General features: G+C 45.8%; 1 protein-coding gene across 1 annotated transcript in view; it reads right to left on the bottom strand.

The window, feature by feature from the left end:
• The window catches only part of BFSP2 (beaded filament structural protein 2), a 67,110-nt gene that overhangs the window by 47,405 nt on the left and 640 nt on the right, over nucleotides 1–19,065 (bottom strand). The gene's annotated exons all lie outside the window — the stretch shown is intronic.

Here is a 19,065-nt window from a genome sequence, read left to right as displayed (position 1 = left end):
GTCAGCGGGGCCATCCCTGTGTACCGCTGCAAATGCTCATTCCTCCCCCCGTCCCCCTCCCTCCAGGTACGGAAAAGTTGGCTGGGCAGATGATGTCACAGGGCTATGCAGTCCATGTGGTTATTGTTTTAACTACTAGAAATGATGACACAAATTACTACCACAGTTTGCCGAATGCTTACCATGGCCAAGCACTATGCTAAGTGTTGTAAGTGAGTTATTTAATTCCCACAACGACCCTGTGGAGTGAATAGTACCCTCATTTTCCAAATCAGGACCTTGGAATTCAGTGAGGTTAAACGATTTGCCTTGGGTCACAAAGCCAGTCAATGGCAAAAACTGAGTTTGAACTCAGTTCTTTTGCATTCTACAGCTTGCACCATTAGCCACTGTGATATTCTGTTGCAGTCTCCCTCTTTCCCTCCCTCCCTTTCTTCCTTCCTCTTCCATCCTTCCTACTTTCCTTATTGCCTTCCTGACTCCTTCTCTTCTTTCTTTGTGCCTGGCATTGTGCTAGGTTTCAGGTTCAGAAATAATCGGACTATACCTCTGCTCTTAGGATTTTCGGTGTAACAAGGAAGCTCAGAATCACAGCAGTGGTTGTCTGGAACCATGACGGGGTGTGTCTGAGAAGGAGCAAGAAGGTTCACGTATTCAGTACCAGGTATAGGCAGGCACAATCCTGGGGGCTGTCCAAGTTAGAAATTCCAGCTGTTCACTGGTTTAATCTGGGCTTTTGTGAACTTGGGTGAGGTGTTGGCTTTGCTGTCTCTTGGTAACCCCCCGTCCGGACAATTTCTCCCTACACAGCCTTTGGCAACATCTGGGCTATATTCTGGCAGGTGTTGGGCTGGGGGTAATGTAACTGCTGCTTCATCAATGTTGGGGCATAGGCTACCACCTGCGCCTCAGGAATGCAGGAGGTGCCCAAAATGTACTGAACATTCCCATTTCCAGCCAGCCAACCAAAGGATGGAGGCAATGAGCTCATCGGAGGCTGCCTCTCTTCTATAGGCTTCATCCACTGCTCAGAGATGATGCAGCAGTGACAGCCTCCTCTATGGCTGCAGGCTTGGGAGATCAGAACATTCTACCCTCTGATTTTACAGATGAGGAGCCTCAGAGGGAAAGGGCTTCATCTCGGGGTACACAGAAGTGAAGAGAGAGGTGGGAGTCAGTGGCACCCGGTCTCTGCATGTCCAGGGAAAGGATCCGTCTCATCTGCCTATCAGAGTTCTAAAAGGGAATCTGGCCTATTCCCTGTGTGTCTTCAGGGAGATGTCAGTGAGATCCAATGCCTTTACCTAACAGGTAAGAAAACTGAGGCTCAAAGAGGTGGAGTAACTTGTCCAAGCTCACACAGTAGCTTAGTGGCATTTACTGTGTTTCTACTATGTGAACAGCATTCTCTTGGGCTCTCTGTACAGCTTTCCTTTCTGGACCCGAGTAGCCCAAGTAGTTTGATAGGATGTGGTGGATTTTTTTTTTTTTTTTTTTTTGACGGAGTCTCACTTTGTTGCTAGGCTGGAACAAAGTGGTTGGATCGTGCAGTGGCGTAATCTCGGCTCACTGCAACCTCTGTCTCCCGGGTTCAAGCAATTCTCCTGCCTCAGCCTCCCGAGTAGCTGGGATTATAGGTGTGCACCACCACGCCCAGCTAATTTTTGTATTTTTAAGAGGTGGGTTTTCACCATGTTGGCCAGGATGGTCTCGATCTCTTGACCTTGTGATCCACCCACCTTGGCCTCCCAAAGTGCTGGGATTACAGGCGTGAGCCACCACGCCCGGCCAGGATGTAGAATTTAATTTCAAGTACAAAAGGAAGAGAGGATGAAATGGGTTAGGTGCAGAAATACTGATATTTCTGGAACCTTTTTAAATGAAGTTGATAAGACAGGACAAAATGTTGGGAATCAGGACTGTAATGTGAAAAGAACAATAGCCGGTGTTGTGGATTTAATTGCGTACCATCCAAAAGATAAGTTGCAGTCCTGACCCCCAGTACCTGTGAAGGTGACCTTTTTTTGGAAATATGATCTTTACAGATGTCATCAAGTTGAGATCATTAGGGTAGGCTCTCATCTAATGTAACTGGCATCCTTATGAAAAAGGAAAATTTGGACACAGACATATGGGAGAATGAAGGTAGAGATGGGGGTGATGCACCTACGGGCCAAGGAAGGCTAAGGATTGCCCTCCATCACCAGAGCTGGGAAAGCAGCCTGGGACCGATTCTCCCTCACAGTCCTCACAAGGAGCTACCCCTGCTGACACCTTGGTTTCCAACCTCTAGTCTCCAGGTCTGTGAGAGAATAGCTTTCTGTTGTTTTAAGCCACCCAGTTTGTAATACTTTGTTATGGCAGCGCTGGGAAACCAACATAGCTGCCTCTTATTAACTGATTACTTTGTGGGGCACTTTCATTTGTTGATTTGACCAATATTTATCATGCATCTATGTGCTGGCCGCCATCCTGGGTGATAGAGAAACAGCAGGAGCCACAGAGGACAGGTTCCTCCCTTCCCAACGCATACTTTCTAGTTCACATGCATTATCTCCAGCCAGCATCTCCACACCAATCCTGTGAAACAGGGATTATTCTCCCTCAATGTACAGGTAAGGAAATGGACTCTCAGGGGTTAGTAATGGGGCCAGGGCCTCTCTTGTGGGAAGGAGTCAGCTGGACTTGCTATGTTCTCACTCAATTGATTGCATAGATGCAGGACTGCGAAGATAGACTCTCAGGGAGAGATGGATGAGATAGGCAGGAGCGTGGGTTCTGCAGACACACCCTGCTCAGCATGTGGGAGGCACAGAGTGGGCCCTGCTCCTAAAGTCACAGCACAGCCCGAGCAATTACCTCTCAGCCCCCAGCCTCATGTGGCCTACACAAGACATGTGAGACGAGAGGTCACTCGCACCTCGGTTCTGCCTCCGGGGTCCTCCCACCACTGTAGAGGAGGAGGCTGAGGCTGCCTCCTTGCTGTAAGGAAGTAAAACCATGGCCCTGACTGTTGGCAGCTGACAGCTAGAGCAGAGTATTCTCACTTACGCACGAACATTTACAGAATATCAGCGATAATCAGACTAGCTCACTCTGTGATCATGGTGGAAGGACATGGAGACAAGAGCACGCGGTGATTCTATCTGGACAGAGAGGCAAGGACGCTCTGCAGCCACAAAAACTCAACATCCCCTCTTCCAGCTGACTCGAGTGATGACTGCTGCTTCTTTACTAACAGCAGCTCTGTGCCTGCTTCATTCCTTCCACCTCCTGTGTAAAGATTATTAAGATCCCCAATCATCAAACTGCCCCTACTTCCTGACAGCATCAAATGCAGAACAAGCCTTTCTTAAACCTTTCCCCAACAACCTAACACAGGCCTAAACCTCATAACAAGCCCCTTCCAACTCCCTCTTCCTGAGATGTCCCGGGCTCTCCTGGTACATTTTTCTGTTGCTGCAGCATGCTAATACACCGTTTCCACCTATGAGAATGTGCTCAGGGGTCTTTGGCTGGTGGGATTTAACAGAGCCATACCTCACTCCATGGAGACTGGCATCTTGGCCCCTACCGCTGGGCTAGGGGGTGGTGAGAGGTGATCACCCCTGTTGGGGGCAGGGGTCCCAGTCCAGCAGTCTGTGGAAACCCCTCATGCCAGGCCTCTCCCACCCGAGCAGGTGCTCACCTCCTGCGCTGGAGTGGCTTGGGGGAGCCGGAGCCACACACCGTAGGGAGTCTCTGAACTCTACTCCGATAAAGTCGTTCTGCCTTGAGTGCTGACCGCTCAGCACATTTTTCTGAGTATTAAAATCACTGAAAAAGAAAACAGGAGAATCCCGAGGAGGGCTGGGCTATTCCCCAGCAGCAAAGCTATTAAACTTGCAAGCCTCAGTTCTGAGCTGTCTGATGGGTTGGACGCCGCCCAGCTTCGTGTGTCCTGGTTAAAGCAGTTAGTTCCAGTTAGAGATGGGCTTGCGGAAGGATCAATCACCCTTTCTGACAGTTTCCTCCAAATTAAAAGAGGCAGAGAAGGGCAGAAAAAGGAGGCACATCCCAAAGTCTGAACTCCTCACAGAGTGGGGCCTGTGCCGACTACAGCTCTAGCTTATCAAACAGGGGCACTCTATGTAGACTGTGGGCCCGCCTACCCTTCAGAGTTCTCGGACAGGACTAACTCCGATCTTATAAATGAATGTGACAGGAAGTTTTTAAACAGTATTTCAGGGGTAGAAGCAACACTGAATTGATCCTGGCTGGAATACTAACTGTGGCCTCAGTTTCTTTATCTGTAAAATGGGTATTATAGGCTGAATCGTGTTCTTCCTTCCCCGAATTCCTGTGCTGAAATCCTAACCCCCAGTACCTCAGAATGTGACTGTATTTGGAGACAGGGTCTTTAAAGAGGAAATTGGGTTGAAATGAGGTCCTGACGGTGGCCCTGCTCCAAGACGCCTGGTGCCCTTCTGAGAAGAGGAAGTTTGGACACAGATGTACAGAGGGAAGCCTGCGTGAGGACACAGGGTGAAGATGTCCTTCCATGAGCCAAGGAGAGAGGCCTCAGAAGAAACAGTCCTGCTGACAGCTTGATCTTGGACTTCTGGCCTCCAGAATAGGGAGAAAATGCATTTCTGTTGTTGAAGACACTTGGTCTATGGGCCTTTGTTCTGGCAGCCCAGAGCGATGAATACACTGCACACAATCCCATCTTCCTGGATAGCTGCATATGTTATGGAGAGGCCCAAATTAAGACAGAGTAAAAGTTCTTGTTAAAGTTTGCAGATGTCACGCAGACACAAGGGTCATATCGGCGGCCTGCAGTTCAGTGAAGACTGTGGATGGTTTTATCCTCGTGAGTCTTGCGGAAGTAAAGATTTTGTTAGGGTAGGAACGTGATTTTCTTAGGAAAATCACAGGTCTGTTCTCAGTGTCTTTGGCTGGTGGGATCGAGTAGGTACATGCCTCACAGAAGGTGAACCCAGAGAACTCCCAGAGTACCTGTGCCCACTCCGGGGCTGGCTGGATCTAGGCCAACTGCACCCAGGAATTCAGGGGCCTACCCAAGGCTGTCCCCGGAGATGCTCCTGGCTGGGTGGGCTGGATGCCGCCATGAGCGCTTCATTTCCCAGGCAGTCTTCTCAGGGACGCTGGGTACCCACACCAAGTGAACTCCCACGACCTCCGGGGGCTTCTCCTCCTTGTCCCTGTTACTCCTCACGTGAGAGCGATGGTTTCATCTTCATTGGGCAGATGAACAAAAAAAGGCCCGTGTTTCCATGGCGGGTGAGTGACAGTAAATCCCTCCATCACATAACCTTTCTCCTCAGAGCTGGAGAAGGTTGCCTGGTGGGTGGGAATGAAGATGATGAAAATGAAGTGAAGTTGAAAGCTGGGAATGACACCTGGAAGTTCTGTGGGCAGTAGGGCTAGGAGTAGGAGCTGGGGAGGCAGGAGGAGAGGGGAGAGAACAGAGGTGAGTAGAGGGGAGAGGACAGGGGTGAGTAGAGGGGAGAGGGCAGGGGTGAGTAGAGGGGAGAGGGCAGGGGGTGACTACAGGGGTGAGTAGAGGGGAGAGGACAGAGGTGAGTAGAGGGGAGAGGACGGGGTGAGTAGAGGGGAGAGGACGGGGTGAGTAGACGGGAGAGGACAGGGATGAGTAGGGCATGAGTAGAGGGACCAGGCAGGCGTGGGCAGTTACATTCAGTAGGGGACTTTGTCTTCTGCATGATTTTGCCCAGAGCCTGCTGAAAGTCGAGGGGGGTGGCGGGGGGTGGAGGGGTGGTTTCTAACTTCACTATTTCTGTCTCCACACTGTAGTGTTATTTAGATATCGCTTATTTAGATGGTTATTCATTGGTCCTGAAATAAACGTGTAACTATAAAGGACAATTTGTTTTCCAGTGGTGGTCAGTTTGGTGGTGGAGATTTCCACTCCTGTGCCCTGCGTTCACTGCCTCCTGAGGACTGCTGAAATCACTTCTCGTTTCTGCTGAATAATGCATTTGTGACAGCCGGCTCTACTAGCTCGTTTACAACCAGATAAATGAGTCTTTATGTGCTTTTCCCCAACCAGACGACAATAAACTAGGTTTTATTTGCCTAAATTGAGTCCTCAACTTCGGTGGATCAGCATAAACCCTCTGGGAGAGCGCTGGGGACGCTGCGTAACATTCTGCTTGGTTCAGCCATTCTTTCACTAATTCCCCGTAAAAAGCCACCACATTTGTCCTCAGCACTTGTGCCAGCTGCCTGGATTAGTTTTAATTTAGCTCTTCTGGAGAGTGTAGCCCTTTAGAACATCTTTCCTATTGCTCTTCTGTACGGATGTTTAATTTAGTTGGGTTTGTTTCGAGAGGAGCTGCGGAGATGGGTCTTCCGTCCCACCGGGACACGTCCGTAGAAGGGTTCTCTTGCTTCCGCGGAGTTCTGAAGGCTTCCCCTGCCCCAAGACCTGATAGGAATTACTGCTCCCCCACCCCAAAAGCCACTGACAGGAGTTTTATTTATTACCGCATATTTTATTTAAGGTAAAACCTCCAAACAGCGCCAAGGAGTATACACCCCAAAGTAAGCCTGCTCCTGCCCTGTCTCCAGCCCCAGCCCTCTCACCAGAAACCCCCACTGTCCGCAGCCCCTGTGTGTGCTTCCAGAGAGGGTCTGCCCTCCACTTTGTAAGAAACACAAGTAGTAGCAGAGCACAGACGTGGTTACTCAGCGGCACATCTTGGCGCCAGCTCCACGTCAGTATCTGACCAGCATCCTGGTTCTCTTCTCACAGCTGCAGAGGATTCCGCTGCGTTGTTTTGCTGTGTCAGACGTTGCAGCCGCTTCCTGTCTCACTGCTGGTCCGGAATTTTAGAGAACCCCTGATCTGGATTTCTGAATTGAAACCTGGAGACTGTCTGGTTCCATATTCAACTTTCACTACCAGCCGTTTCTTGAACACCTGCTGTGTGTCGAAGTATGCCTCTCTGTGTCGGACTCTGGTGGGAGGCCCGCCCCCGCACCCAGACTGCCCTGCGGACGCCGGCCCGGCTCCTACCTTGGTCCACGCTGGGCCCCGCTCTGAAGCGCCATCTTCCGGCATCCTCCGGGGGACCCACACTCACTCCTCACTTCCTGAGGCATCCTCGCTGAGAACTAACCAATACCCTGCTCTTTCCGGAAACTCCCACGGCATATGTCGGTGGATCAACGCGCATGTGTAAGCAGCTGTTTGTGTTACTGCTCACTTAATGTATGTCTTCAAGTTTTCAATTCCACGAACTTAAATAAGGCATTGATTATGGGCCAGGCGATTTACACACATCATCTCATTTACATTCCTGCACCAACCCGATGAGGTAGGTCGTCTAGCTGCATTTTTATGAAAATTTCAAACATAAGTCAAAAGAAATCTGCTATAATGGACCCCCATATATGCATCACCCAGTTTCCTTGATTGATTATAAGCACGTGGCCTATTTTGTTTTACTTGTATCCGCACCTCTTGCCACTCTGCCTGAGATTATTTTCAACAAATCCCAGACATCGTATTATTTCTTCTTCAAATGTTTCAGCCTGTGTTGGCACATTGTAAGAATGCTTTAAAAAGAACATACGACTTCACAACCATGATCATGTCTAAAAATTAGTAATATTTTCATAATACTTTCTCAATTATCAAATATCTAGTCTCTTCTCAAGTGTCTAATATATTTTTTAATTGTTTGAATAGTGATCCAAATAAAGCCCATTTTGATGGGCTGATATGTCACTTTAGTCTCTTTTAATGTATAGGTTTCTCTTACCATCTTGCTTCTTTCCCTTGCAATTTTTATTTGGGTCTTTTGTCCTATAGTTTCCCGGAGTCTGGATTTTGCTGATTTAATAATTTTATTATTTTCCTTATGACTATCTAGTTGTCTAAATATCACTTTTTAAAAAGTCCACCCTTCCCTCTATTGGTTTCAAGTGCTGCCTTTATCAAAACTAAATTTCCAAACATAGTAGAGCTTACTGCAGAATTAACCTGTTCATCTGACCCTTGTCTTTTCTGTAAATTAGTAGTTTTATCTTGAGGCTTAATCATATATCAGGTTTTTTGCTTATTTGCAAGACTACTTCATAGGTGGTGATGTGAACTCCACCAGGAGATACAGAATGGCTGCTGGTCGCATTTTGTGATGGTCATAGCCATTTAATTATTGTTATTGCCTAGAGTCATTGTTTTATATAGATATAAATAAAATTAATAATTCTATTATTTTTCTTTATTAGCTGGAATACATCTATAAAAAGATAATTTCTCTCTTTAATTATTTATTTTTCTTACCGGATATACCTATAGGTCTTATAAAAAAGGCAGGAAAATGCTGTATTTTCTCTCATTATTTACCAGTTTTAAAAATAATGAGTTGGTTCCTCAGTGGGCTCCAGAGATGATTAATTGGTGGGTTTTTTTTTTGGTGTTATACTGATATATTTGATGGGTTTCAATCTATTTCAGTTAAATAATAATATTCTTTTAAAAATTGAGGGATTATGCTTTTATTCTATAACTGACTTATCATTTTAATATATGAAAACTGTAAATGACATTTTCTCTATTTCCCAAGAGGGGAGCTAACAAGTCTCTATGGATTCACTTGGGAGTCACTCACAAGTCTTTAAACTTTTAAAACACCTCTAAACTTTTACATTCTTTACGATTAAGGCAAAAAGGCAGTTCAAGTTCGATCAGATTTCGTGTTCAATTGCTTCACATAGTCACAGTGTTAAAAACTCTGAATGTGTGACTTAGGTCCAGGGGTTGGAAAGGTATTTTCAGCCTGGTGAGATGTGCTTTGCTGCTGGGCTGCAGCTCATTTGTGCTGTCACCATGGGACTGACCACTGTAGCACTCAGAGGACAGCTTTAGTTCCACAGACTCCTATCTGCCCACAGACTCCTGTCCATCCACAGACTCCTGTCCACCCACGGACTCCTGTCCACTCATAGACTCCTGTCCACCCACGGGCTGCACACATGCAGCAGGTCTCTGTAACACTGAACTGAACTTTGACATCAACGAAGGTGGGAAAGGCGGATTTGAGTGCTGCCCACTTGGAAATGATACATGAGAGGGAGAACCCCTGTTTGCATTAGGGTCCCCAGGTGATTTGGAGCGCTGATATTCCTTGCTATGCTGGTCACTCTCATGAGAGCTGGAACTACTGGAGCTTGACGAAGAGACAGCCTGGGGTTTTCCAGGGTTGGAAGAGCATGGCTTGGAGTGCTGTGATCCATGCTGGCATTTTTCTCTGGTCTTCTGCTCCCACTACTGCTATGTGAGTCACAGTCATGTCTCTGGCCACCACTGTTAGTGCCACTGCTGCCACCTGCACTGGTCTACTGGCTACTGTGTCCACTCTGTAAGCCTGAGGACTGTTTCTGAGACTGAGAAATGCTGGGTGCAGAGGTTCTACTGGGGTCCATTTTCATATGTTATAGGTGGTACTGTAGGCTTGGAAATTGCAATAAGCCTTGGTATAGATTTGTCTCCTATAAAATCCTTCATTTCACCATAGTTTCCAAGCCTACTCTGGATACAACTTGATAACTTATCTTCCTTGCTAGTAGCTTTGTATGGCTCAGCAGAGAGAAGAGAGTTAGGTGGGAAGGTGACTTCCCCCTGTTGAATTTCCTGATCCCGGCTTTCTTGTTCTTTCACACACTGCACACTCCTGTCTTTATGGTTCGTGTTGCTTATCTTGACTTCTTTTTGTCCCCAATACAGCCTCGTTGGTGTCCATCCTTATGGCAGCTGGACCTCAGCTTTGCTGTTGCTTTAGATTCCACAGCATGAGGTGTAGAAGAGTCCCGAGCACAGGCGTTCTGTCCCCATGGAGTTGGGGTAGCCACCCTCCCAGCACATGGATGTCTTCTTGTTCCCCTTACTGGAAGCCCTGATAATATTCTTATTGATTCCCAACCATCTTTGGTTAGTGGGAGCTTATTTGAATTGCCTCCTAAGTCTTCTGACATGACTGTAGTAGTTTTTCATAGCGTCCTTGCTTTCTGGTATGACAAGATGTTTCAGACTCATTTTGTATATTTCCTATCCTCAAACCTGGATTCAGCCATTTCTACAAGGAGCCCCCATTCTTTTAGCAAAAGATGGTTGTTAGAGACCCAAATCTGAGGCTAAAAATGTTCATGGTCACTAAGTTGGCCATTGCTTCTAGATCTTTTCAGTGGTCAGACTTGGAGATAGGCATATATTTATTTTTATGATCACATATATCATGACTTTATACTGATAGTTCCAATTTAAATTCAAGACTAAAGAATTGTCACTAAACCTCATGCATCTTACAACTGTATCTCCTTTCATTCATACTCAAGTCTCAGTTTTCAGTAACACAAATACAGTTACTCTCTTACTTTATCCCACGGTACACACACTCACACACACACACACACATACACCCACCACTGTCAGAATAACAGCGTCAGTGCTACCACCACCAATATGATTACTGAAAACTTGTTGATTTTTTTTTTTTTCTGTTGTCTTTTGCATCTCCACTAGGAATGTACAGTTAAATTCCTGTGGTTTAAAAAGTCACTTGGAATAATTCTTCTTTGTGTGACTATGCTATCAACTTGATACATAGTTGAATTCATTTGTTTCTTTTTATATTTGATTCTTAGAATTGGCTTTTTGAAATCTATCTTTGTTATACAATTCTGTAAAATATTTTCATGGTTCCAAAGTCATCTCCACATAACAAGATAAATTAAAACAACTCTAGCGTCCTACCTTTCCCTGCTACTTTTTCCCTTCCACCCTCCTATAAGTAACATGTGAAAACACTTATGGTTTCTTTTATTCCATTTTTTTTCAATGTAAACAGATATATATGTATATATTCATATCCTTCCCTTTTCTTAGCTAGATGGTACAATGAAATACACACTCTTTCCATCTTGCCTTTTAGCTCAATGATATATCCTGGAGATCCTCACTCCATAGTAGTTATAGAGCTGTTCCTTGTTCCTTTGCAGATGCATCATCGTTTATTCAACTAGTCCCCTGCTGGGAGGTATTTAGATTGTTTCCAGTACTTTGTATTACAGATAGGATTGCAGGGAACAGCTTTCTACATACTTCTCGTTTTCCTATTTTTGGCAATGTGTCATTGGGAGTGAGTCCTAGAAACAGGACTGCTGGGTCAGATTATATATATATATATATATATACACACATATATATGTATATATATATATATATGTATGTATAAATGCCTGTATAATTCGTCTAGATGTTGCCAAATTCTTCTCCACAGGGGTTGTAACATTTTCTATTCCCATCAACACTGTATAAACTTGCCTGCTTCCCTAGAGCTTCACCAACAAAATAGTTTGACACACTCTAGAGTTTTGCTAATTGGATAGGTAAAAATGGTATCTCAGGTAGATTTTAAAAATTTCTCTTAGTATAAGTGCAGTTGAGACATTAGGAGCCACTTTCATCTAGTTTTTGTGCCAACTGTCTTTATCTCTAACATATTTAAAAATAAAAGAGTGCTATCGGCTTTTTTTTAACCTCAAATTTTAAATGCTGTGTATAGAATAGGGCTATTTTAACCTTTTGTATCCTACATTGCAATTTTTTTTTGTTTGTCATTTATCTTTTAATTTTGCTCATGGTGATATTTTGAAATGCAAAAATTTTAAATTTTTCTTAATCAAATTTATCAATATTTTCCTTTGTTGCTTTTGGATTTTGAATTGTAACAAGGAAAAATTTTCTCACATCCAGGTTATGAAGGAATTCACCTATATTTTCTACTTGTATGGTTTCATTTTTGACTTTATATCTAGGATACATTTAGAATTGACCCTAGGGTACAGCAAGAAATGGATCCAATTCCATTATTTTCCTTATGACTGTCTAGTTGTCTGAATATCACTTACTAAAAAATCCACCCTTCCCTCTATTGGTTTCAAATACTGCCTTCATCAATACTCAATTTCCAAACATAGTAGAGCTTACTATAGGATTTTCTGTTCTGTTCCATGGTTGTCTGATCTTTTTTGTGCCAACGCTAAACTATTTTAATTACAGAGACTTTATAATATGTTAATGTCTAGTGGGGCTGCTGGTCCCCTCCCCAACCTCCCCACCTCCACTCTTTCTTAGTTTTTCTCTCCCGGCCATTCTTGTCTTTCTGTTCTTATAAAGGGAATTTAAAAATCAACTCACCTAACTCTGGAAAAAAAGATGGAATTTTAAAAATTAGGATTGCGTTAAACTGATCCATTGACTTAGGGAGAAGAGACATTTTTATGCTATTGAGTCTATGGTGTTTCTTTCTATTTGTTCAAGACTATTTTGTGTGTTTCAGAAAGATTTGATTATTGTCTAATACAGATTTTGGATATTTCTGAAGTTTAGAGCTAATTCGTCTTATGCTATCATGAATGAGATTTTCTCATCTCTTGTATCTTTTTTCTTTATATATAAACAACATTGTTTGTTGTTTGTTTTGAGATGGCCCTTGCTTTGTTGCCCAGACTGGTCTTGAACTCCTGGGCTCAAGCAATCCTCCTGCCTCACCCTTTTGAATACCTGGGACTACAGGTTTGTACCATCATGCCCAGCAGCATTTATTTATTTATTTTTCTTTTAGAGACAGGGTCTTGCTCTGTCACCCAGGCTGGAGTGCAGTGGTAGAATCATGGCTCACTGCAGCCTCAACCTCCCAGGCTCAAGTGATCCTCCTGCCTTGGCCTCACAATGTTCTTGGATTATAGGCATTTGCCCCCAAGCCCGGCCTCAGCATTGCTTTTTGATGTTGTTTTATAACGTGCTACTTCACTAAATCATCTTACTGTTTGTTGTATAGTTTTTACATGATTCCTTCTGGGATTTCCAGAAAGATCAAATTTTTCCTTCTTTCTTTCCAATTCTTATACCAAGTACTTTCTCTTGTCTAATCACATTGACTGCTGCCTCTGACCAATGTTACAGAACAGTAGAGACAGCGGACATCTTTTTCTCATTCTTAATTTCTGTGGAAGGCCTAGTGTTTCCTTCGTAGAGATATTTCATCATGTCAGAGGAAGTCTCTAATCATCCTCATTATTCAGATGAGAAACTGAGATGAGACCTTGGCTCAAGGTCATGCAGTTGGTAAGTGGCAAGTGGTAAGGCTAGGGGCTGTCTGGCTTCAAAATCCCCAGTCTTTGTATCACATCTAGTTTTCCCTAGTTTCCATGGAACACTGACCCCACCCCCTGTCTTCCATTTCCCAACATGGAACTCACATTTTAAGAGATCTTAAGAGATTTAAGAGTGGCCAAGTGTGGTGTATGAGAGGGGCATGGAAAGAGGCCCTGAGTGCCAAGCCCTAGTCTCCCTCTGTTTTCTTTAGCAGTCCTCTTGCTTTCCAGACACATTCAACTTAGAAAATAGCCTCCAGGAAACCAGAAACCACCTTTCTTAGAAAGCAGCTTAGTGACTGGCCGGGCGCGGTGGCTCATGCCTGTAATCCCAATACTTTGGCAGCCTAAGGCGGGTGGATCACCTGAGGTCAGGAGACCAGCCTGGCCAACATGGTGAAACCCTGTCTCTACTAAAAATACAAAAAAATTAGCTGGGTATGGTGGCAGGCACCTGTAATCCCAGTTACTTGGGAGGCTGAGGCAGAAGAATCGCTTGAACCCGGGAGGCAGAGGTTGCAGTGAGCCGAGATTGCGCTACAACCTGGGCAACAGAGTGAGACTCCATCTCAAAAAAACAAAACAAAACAAAACAAAACAAAAAAAAAAAACAAAGCAGCTTAGCGGCCGGCCACCTGTATTATATGAACAAGACCCTTAAGAAGCAGGCTCATGCCTCCTTCTCCCCGTGTCCCATCAAAATACTTCTTCCAATCATCTACCTCACTCTTCCTAAGAGGAATGAATCTCTCTAATGGACTTTTCTCTGGTAGCTACATTTCTAACCATACTGCAGTGTCCCTTATAGCTTGGCTGACAGAGAAAATGCCCCACTGGCCCACTCTGACCAAACAAATTGCATTTATTAAGAAACAGGCTGAGTGACTTTGTCTTGGGGAAATGTGTTCAGGCCTTTGCAGATTATGATTCTGCCCCTGTCGCCTACTTTCAGGGATACCAGGTTGTGAATCATGAACGACAAACCCTGTTGCCTTTCTTTATACTCGGTGGAGAAGGATTAGTTCTTGTTTCTTTTTCTAAAAAGAAAGCCTTCTAGGACCACAAGTTCTGTGGGAGAGAAACCTGGCCCAGATCTAGATTGCCTGAGTTTCCAGCATGTTCTTCAAATAGGCAGATTCCCTGAGTGTGGGCTCTCTCTATGCAAGGGACAGAAAGAGGGGCTGTGAACAGCAGGAAAAAGAGTCAAATCAGGTCCATTTTAAACTCTAATCCTGTTGCCTTTCAACAATTTTGATTTCCCATTTCCTCCAGCTGACAGCCTTATCCTTTGGAGGTGTAAGCTGCAGTTTTCTCCCATGGAGACCTAGACTAATATCCTGGCTCCTTAACTTACAACCTCTGCGCTCCCCTTTCTTCCTCAGGCAGCTCCATTCTCCCCCTGGACTCAGCTGTTCCTTTTGTTTTGACACCTGGTCTCTGAGGGCTGCTCCTCTGTCCCTACTCTCCTTTCATCTGCAGCTCCGAGGCACAAGGCTGCCTTATCCCAAGCTTGTGTTTGCCCTATTTGAGGATGAAAGGGCCTGATGTTGCCACCAGAGCCTATTGTCAGCATCCTTCACTTGGTAAGAAAAGTCAGGAGCACAGAGCAAGGCTGGAGAGGGAAATGGCCCAGGTCTTCCTCAGCCTCTGTAGTTGCCACCTGGGGTTTTTCTGTCTGTTTTTACCACTTAGCAGAAGAGGCTTGGAGGTTTTAACCCAGCCAAGGAGTGGGAGGAGAGAGGTTTGGAATTGAAATAGAGCTTCATGTGCATGAACGCTAACCAGGACCAGCTGTATCATTTGTGGATCCCAGTGCAAAATGTGGGGCCCCCTGTTCGAAGAGCAGGAACAAAGTGCGATTTAAGTTACTCAAATATAATGCTTTTCCTTTCTTCGGTCATGTTTCAACTTGTTATGGTAATTTTTTATCTGCTATTTAATTTTCCACTCCCTGCGGCATGGGGATGCTCATACAGACCTTTATAGGCATCCAGAGGCCTCGCTCCATGATTCTGGGCATGTGCGCACCCCACCAGCGGCTGCGGTACCTTTCTTACTGGCCACTGGGCCGATGTGCCATGTCTTGCTGGTAGGGATGGGGTGATAACCCTCAAGAATATTACGACCTCAGTGCCATCTGTAGATACCTGGGTCGGGGGTGGGCAAGAGGCTTGTCCTCTCCCTCCAGTTGCTGCCACCCAGGGGCATCCCGGGGCAGAGGGGTGGGCCAAGAACACGTTGTAGGGAGACAGAGGGAGGTAGGACCATTCAAGAGCCCCTGGTTCATGCTCCATTGTCCCACCGGACTTCACTTTCAAAACACAAATTCAAAGATAAAACTATTGGCTGGGCGCGGTGCCTCATACCTATAATCCCAGCCCTTTGGAAGGCCCAGGCAGGGGGATCTCTTGAGGCCAGGAGCTTGAGGTTGCAGTGATCTCTGATGGCGTCGCTGCACTCCAGTGCAGGGCCCGATGAGACTTCACTGGCGGTGCATCCGTGGAGCCAACCCTGGCCCCAAGCTTACATAGTGATAAGGATGGAGAAGATCCCCCTCCCCGGGCGGCCTTCCTGCTTCTGCCGTGGTGTGAGCCCTAGTTTTGTGTTGCTTTCCATGGTGCGGCTCTCTGCACAGTGACAGCAATGGTTTCCCTCCCCCTGGCTTCTCTTCCTGGTTTTTCTGAAAACCTGTCTTTGTCTCCTCTTGGTGGCGATAAGACAGGTTGTGGGGAGATTCCAGGGGACAGGGGGCCCCCACTCCCCAGAATGGCCCCAGGAGCTTTCTGTGTCAGCTGGGGTGGTGGCGGCGGGGAGGAGAGCCCATCTCCTTTCCAACTCTTTCATCCGCCTCTGAAAAGCAGGGGAATGTTGTTTCCCAAACATTTGTGGAAATTGTTGCTCTGAACTTTCCCCACTGCTTGCTCCAGCCTGATCCAAGAAACTGCCACTGAAATGGACATCCCCACCCTGCTCTTGAGTGACTGACGCCTCTCTTGGATTCTCTGTTTGGGGCCCAGGCTAAGGAGGTTGAATTTCTCTCTAGGTGCTAACTCGGGGCTCAGTTGCTGAGAGCTTGCTCTGAGGCCTCAGGCCCTGCACAGGCCCTGAGGAGTCACAGAGGGTTGGCATGGAATTGGGCTTCTGGACGAGGAGGAGTTCTACGGACAAGGTGGGGAAGAGGCGCTGCAGGTGGAGAAACGGGAGGGATAAGGGGTGCTGTGAGGAGCACAGAACACCAGAGCCCAGAGTCTGGAAAGGTGGGTATGAAGTCCCAGCCAGAGAGGCCTAAGTGAGGGCAGAGGGAGAGAGCTCTGGATTTCTGGAGCCCAGGACTGCAGAGTGGCTGCCTCTGACCCCAGGTGAGACGAAGGCAGCACTTTGTGAAATGACTCGGCTGGGAGGTGGCCTTTCCTCTAGGCCTAGAAAGGGGTGGGGGCCTAGTGGGGGCCTCCTGCAGTTCCGCAAGGCCAGATTGACCAAAAAAATAACTAGTATTTCTCAATTATGGAGTTTTCTTTTGTTCTTCTTAATGGAATAGAGCTTAATATGGTTGAAAGGCTGGGCTGTGCAATATAGAAATAGTAACTCCAGGCCGGGCACGGTGACTGACTCCTGTAATCCCTGCACTCCGGGAGGCAGAGGTGGGTGGATCACCTGAGGTCAGGAGTTTGAAACCAGCCTGGTTAATGGAGATGGTGCAACCCCATCTCCATTAAACACACACAAAAATTAGCTGGGCATGGTGGCATGCGCCTGTAATCCCAGCTACTCTGGAGGCTGAGGCAGGAGAATCGCTTGAACCCGGGAGGCGGAGGTTACAGTGACTCAAAATCACACCACAGCACTCCAGCCTGGGTGACAGAAGGAGACTCCATCTCAAAAAAAAAAAAGAAAAAAAAAAGAATAACTTCATTTTATCAATTGGTCTAACTCTATCTTCAAGTCCATGAACTTTTTAAGAAAGAAGAAAAAGAGAACTTTATTCATACCCAGGACCTCATTTACAATCACTGAAGAGGAAGGTGAGCCCATGTGGGACCCTGGCCCTCAGCTACAGAGGTCGCGTGTCTTGGTGTGTGGCTGTGGTGCTCTCACAGGATTTTAGAGCTTCCTAGTCTGTACTCTACTTGTAGGTAGGCAGGAGCCAGTCATCTTATTTGTCTGTGGATTTGCAGAAATATCTAAGCATTATTATACCCATTTTGTAGATAATGAAACTGAGGCCCAGAGAAGTCAGTACGTTGCAAACGCTCTTGTAGCTATCTGGAGCCAGAGCAAGTCGGTATCTATTGAGTATAAACTAAGTTTTGTGGCCCTACTTTTTAGCCTAGCCATTGGGACACCTGATTTCTCCTGACAAGTCTGTGTGGCATCTGAGTGCAAGCGATTGTCCAGCAGATGCTGACATATTGGAGTATCTAGGGATGTTCTGGTGGTTGTTATGGCACAATATTTGGACAGTTGTGAAGAATCCTGGAGGAATGGCTGCCTCTTAGATTTGACAGGTATTAAGGCCCTGGACTATTCTAAGATGGCTCTCCCTCGCAGCCCAGATGCATGCAAGCAGAACAGCAGCACCGGGGGAGAGCCTGAGAGGATGGTGCTGTTCATCGTGCGCTCTGTGCTGTCAGTGGGCACTGAGAGCAGTGCAGGAGAAGCATCCTGGGACGAAATGGGAGGCAGGAGGGGCAAATGGGGAGTCCCTGTGTGCACCTGCTTAGCATCGCCCAGCTACACACAAATAAAATTTTGTGACTTCCTCTTGGGAGGCTGCCTACTGGACTCTAGGGGGCCAAGGGTCTGAGTTGGCAGTCCCTGGTCGGTTAGAGACTGATTTTGCTCAGAGTGATCCCAAGACCAGCATCTGGAGAGAAAGATGAGGAGAGAAGGCAGCCATCCACAGAGAGACCAGCTGAGAGGTGCAATGCTGGCTGGAGTCCCAGCATTAGAACTACAGGCTGCAGGCCAGGCATGATGGATGAGCGCCAGACTCTGCAGAAATCACCCTGGAGAGTGGGAAAAGCAGGGCTGACCAAGCAAGGGAGAAAGATGAAACCTCTGCATCCTTCCCTGTCCCATAAGATAGCCATTAGCTACCCATGGCTGTTTACATTTAAATTAATGAAAATTAGATAAAATAAAAACACAGTTCCTCAGTCTCATTAACCATATTTCAAGTGCTTGATAGCTATATCTGGCTAGTGGCTGCCAGACTGGATAGTGTAGATATAAGATATTAGTATTTCCATCATGCAGAAAGTTCTACTTGAATGTAAATTATCTCATTCATATATTTTGTATCGATTACATGTTGAAATAACATTCTGGACATATAGAGTTAAGTAAGCTATACTATTAACTTCACCTGCTTCTTTTTACTTGTTATACTGTGGGTAATAGAAACTTGTAGATTACTAATGTACCTCATATTTCTATTGAACAGCATGGTTATAGGTGGATACAGGAACACACCTCCATTTATTCATTGTTCTTAATACCACATCCATCCAATGGTATTTGACTGGATAATAACTGTAAAAATCCCTTCTCAACAGTAAAGGTGACTAAGGCAGCTCAGGGTAATGGGGCAAATGCAACTTTGAAGGCACAAAAATTCAGGTTCAAATCTCATCTCCATCCCTCTACTAGCTTTGAAGTCTTGGGAAAATTACATGCCTCAGTTTCTCACCTGAAAAATGCAATCAATGAATGATCCACTGCATAGCATTTCTTTGAATTGTCAAGACAATAGTGGATAGTGCACGTATGGGGGCTAGCGTGGGCTCCTGGTAAACCTCGGTAAAAGGTAGCATTGTTGTTATCATGAGCATTTTAAGTGTGAAAGTGTAGGGCATTATGGTCAGTTTCTCTGGCCTC

This window comes from Piliocolobus tephrosceles, chromosome 2, assembly GCF_002776525.5.
Source record: "Piliocolobus tephrosceles isolate RC106 chromosome 2, ASM277652v3, whole genome shotgun sequence".
Classification (NCBI taxonomy): Eukaryota; Metazoa; Chordata; class Mammalia; order Primates; family Cercopithecidae; genus Piliocolobus; species Piliocolobus tephrosceles.
This window is presented reverse-complemented; position numbering and strand designations above follow the sequence as displayed.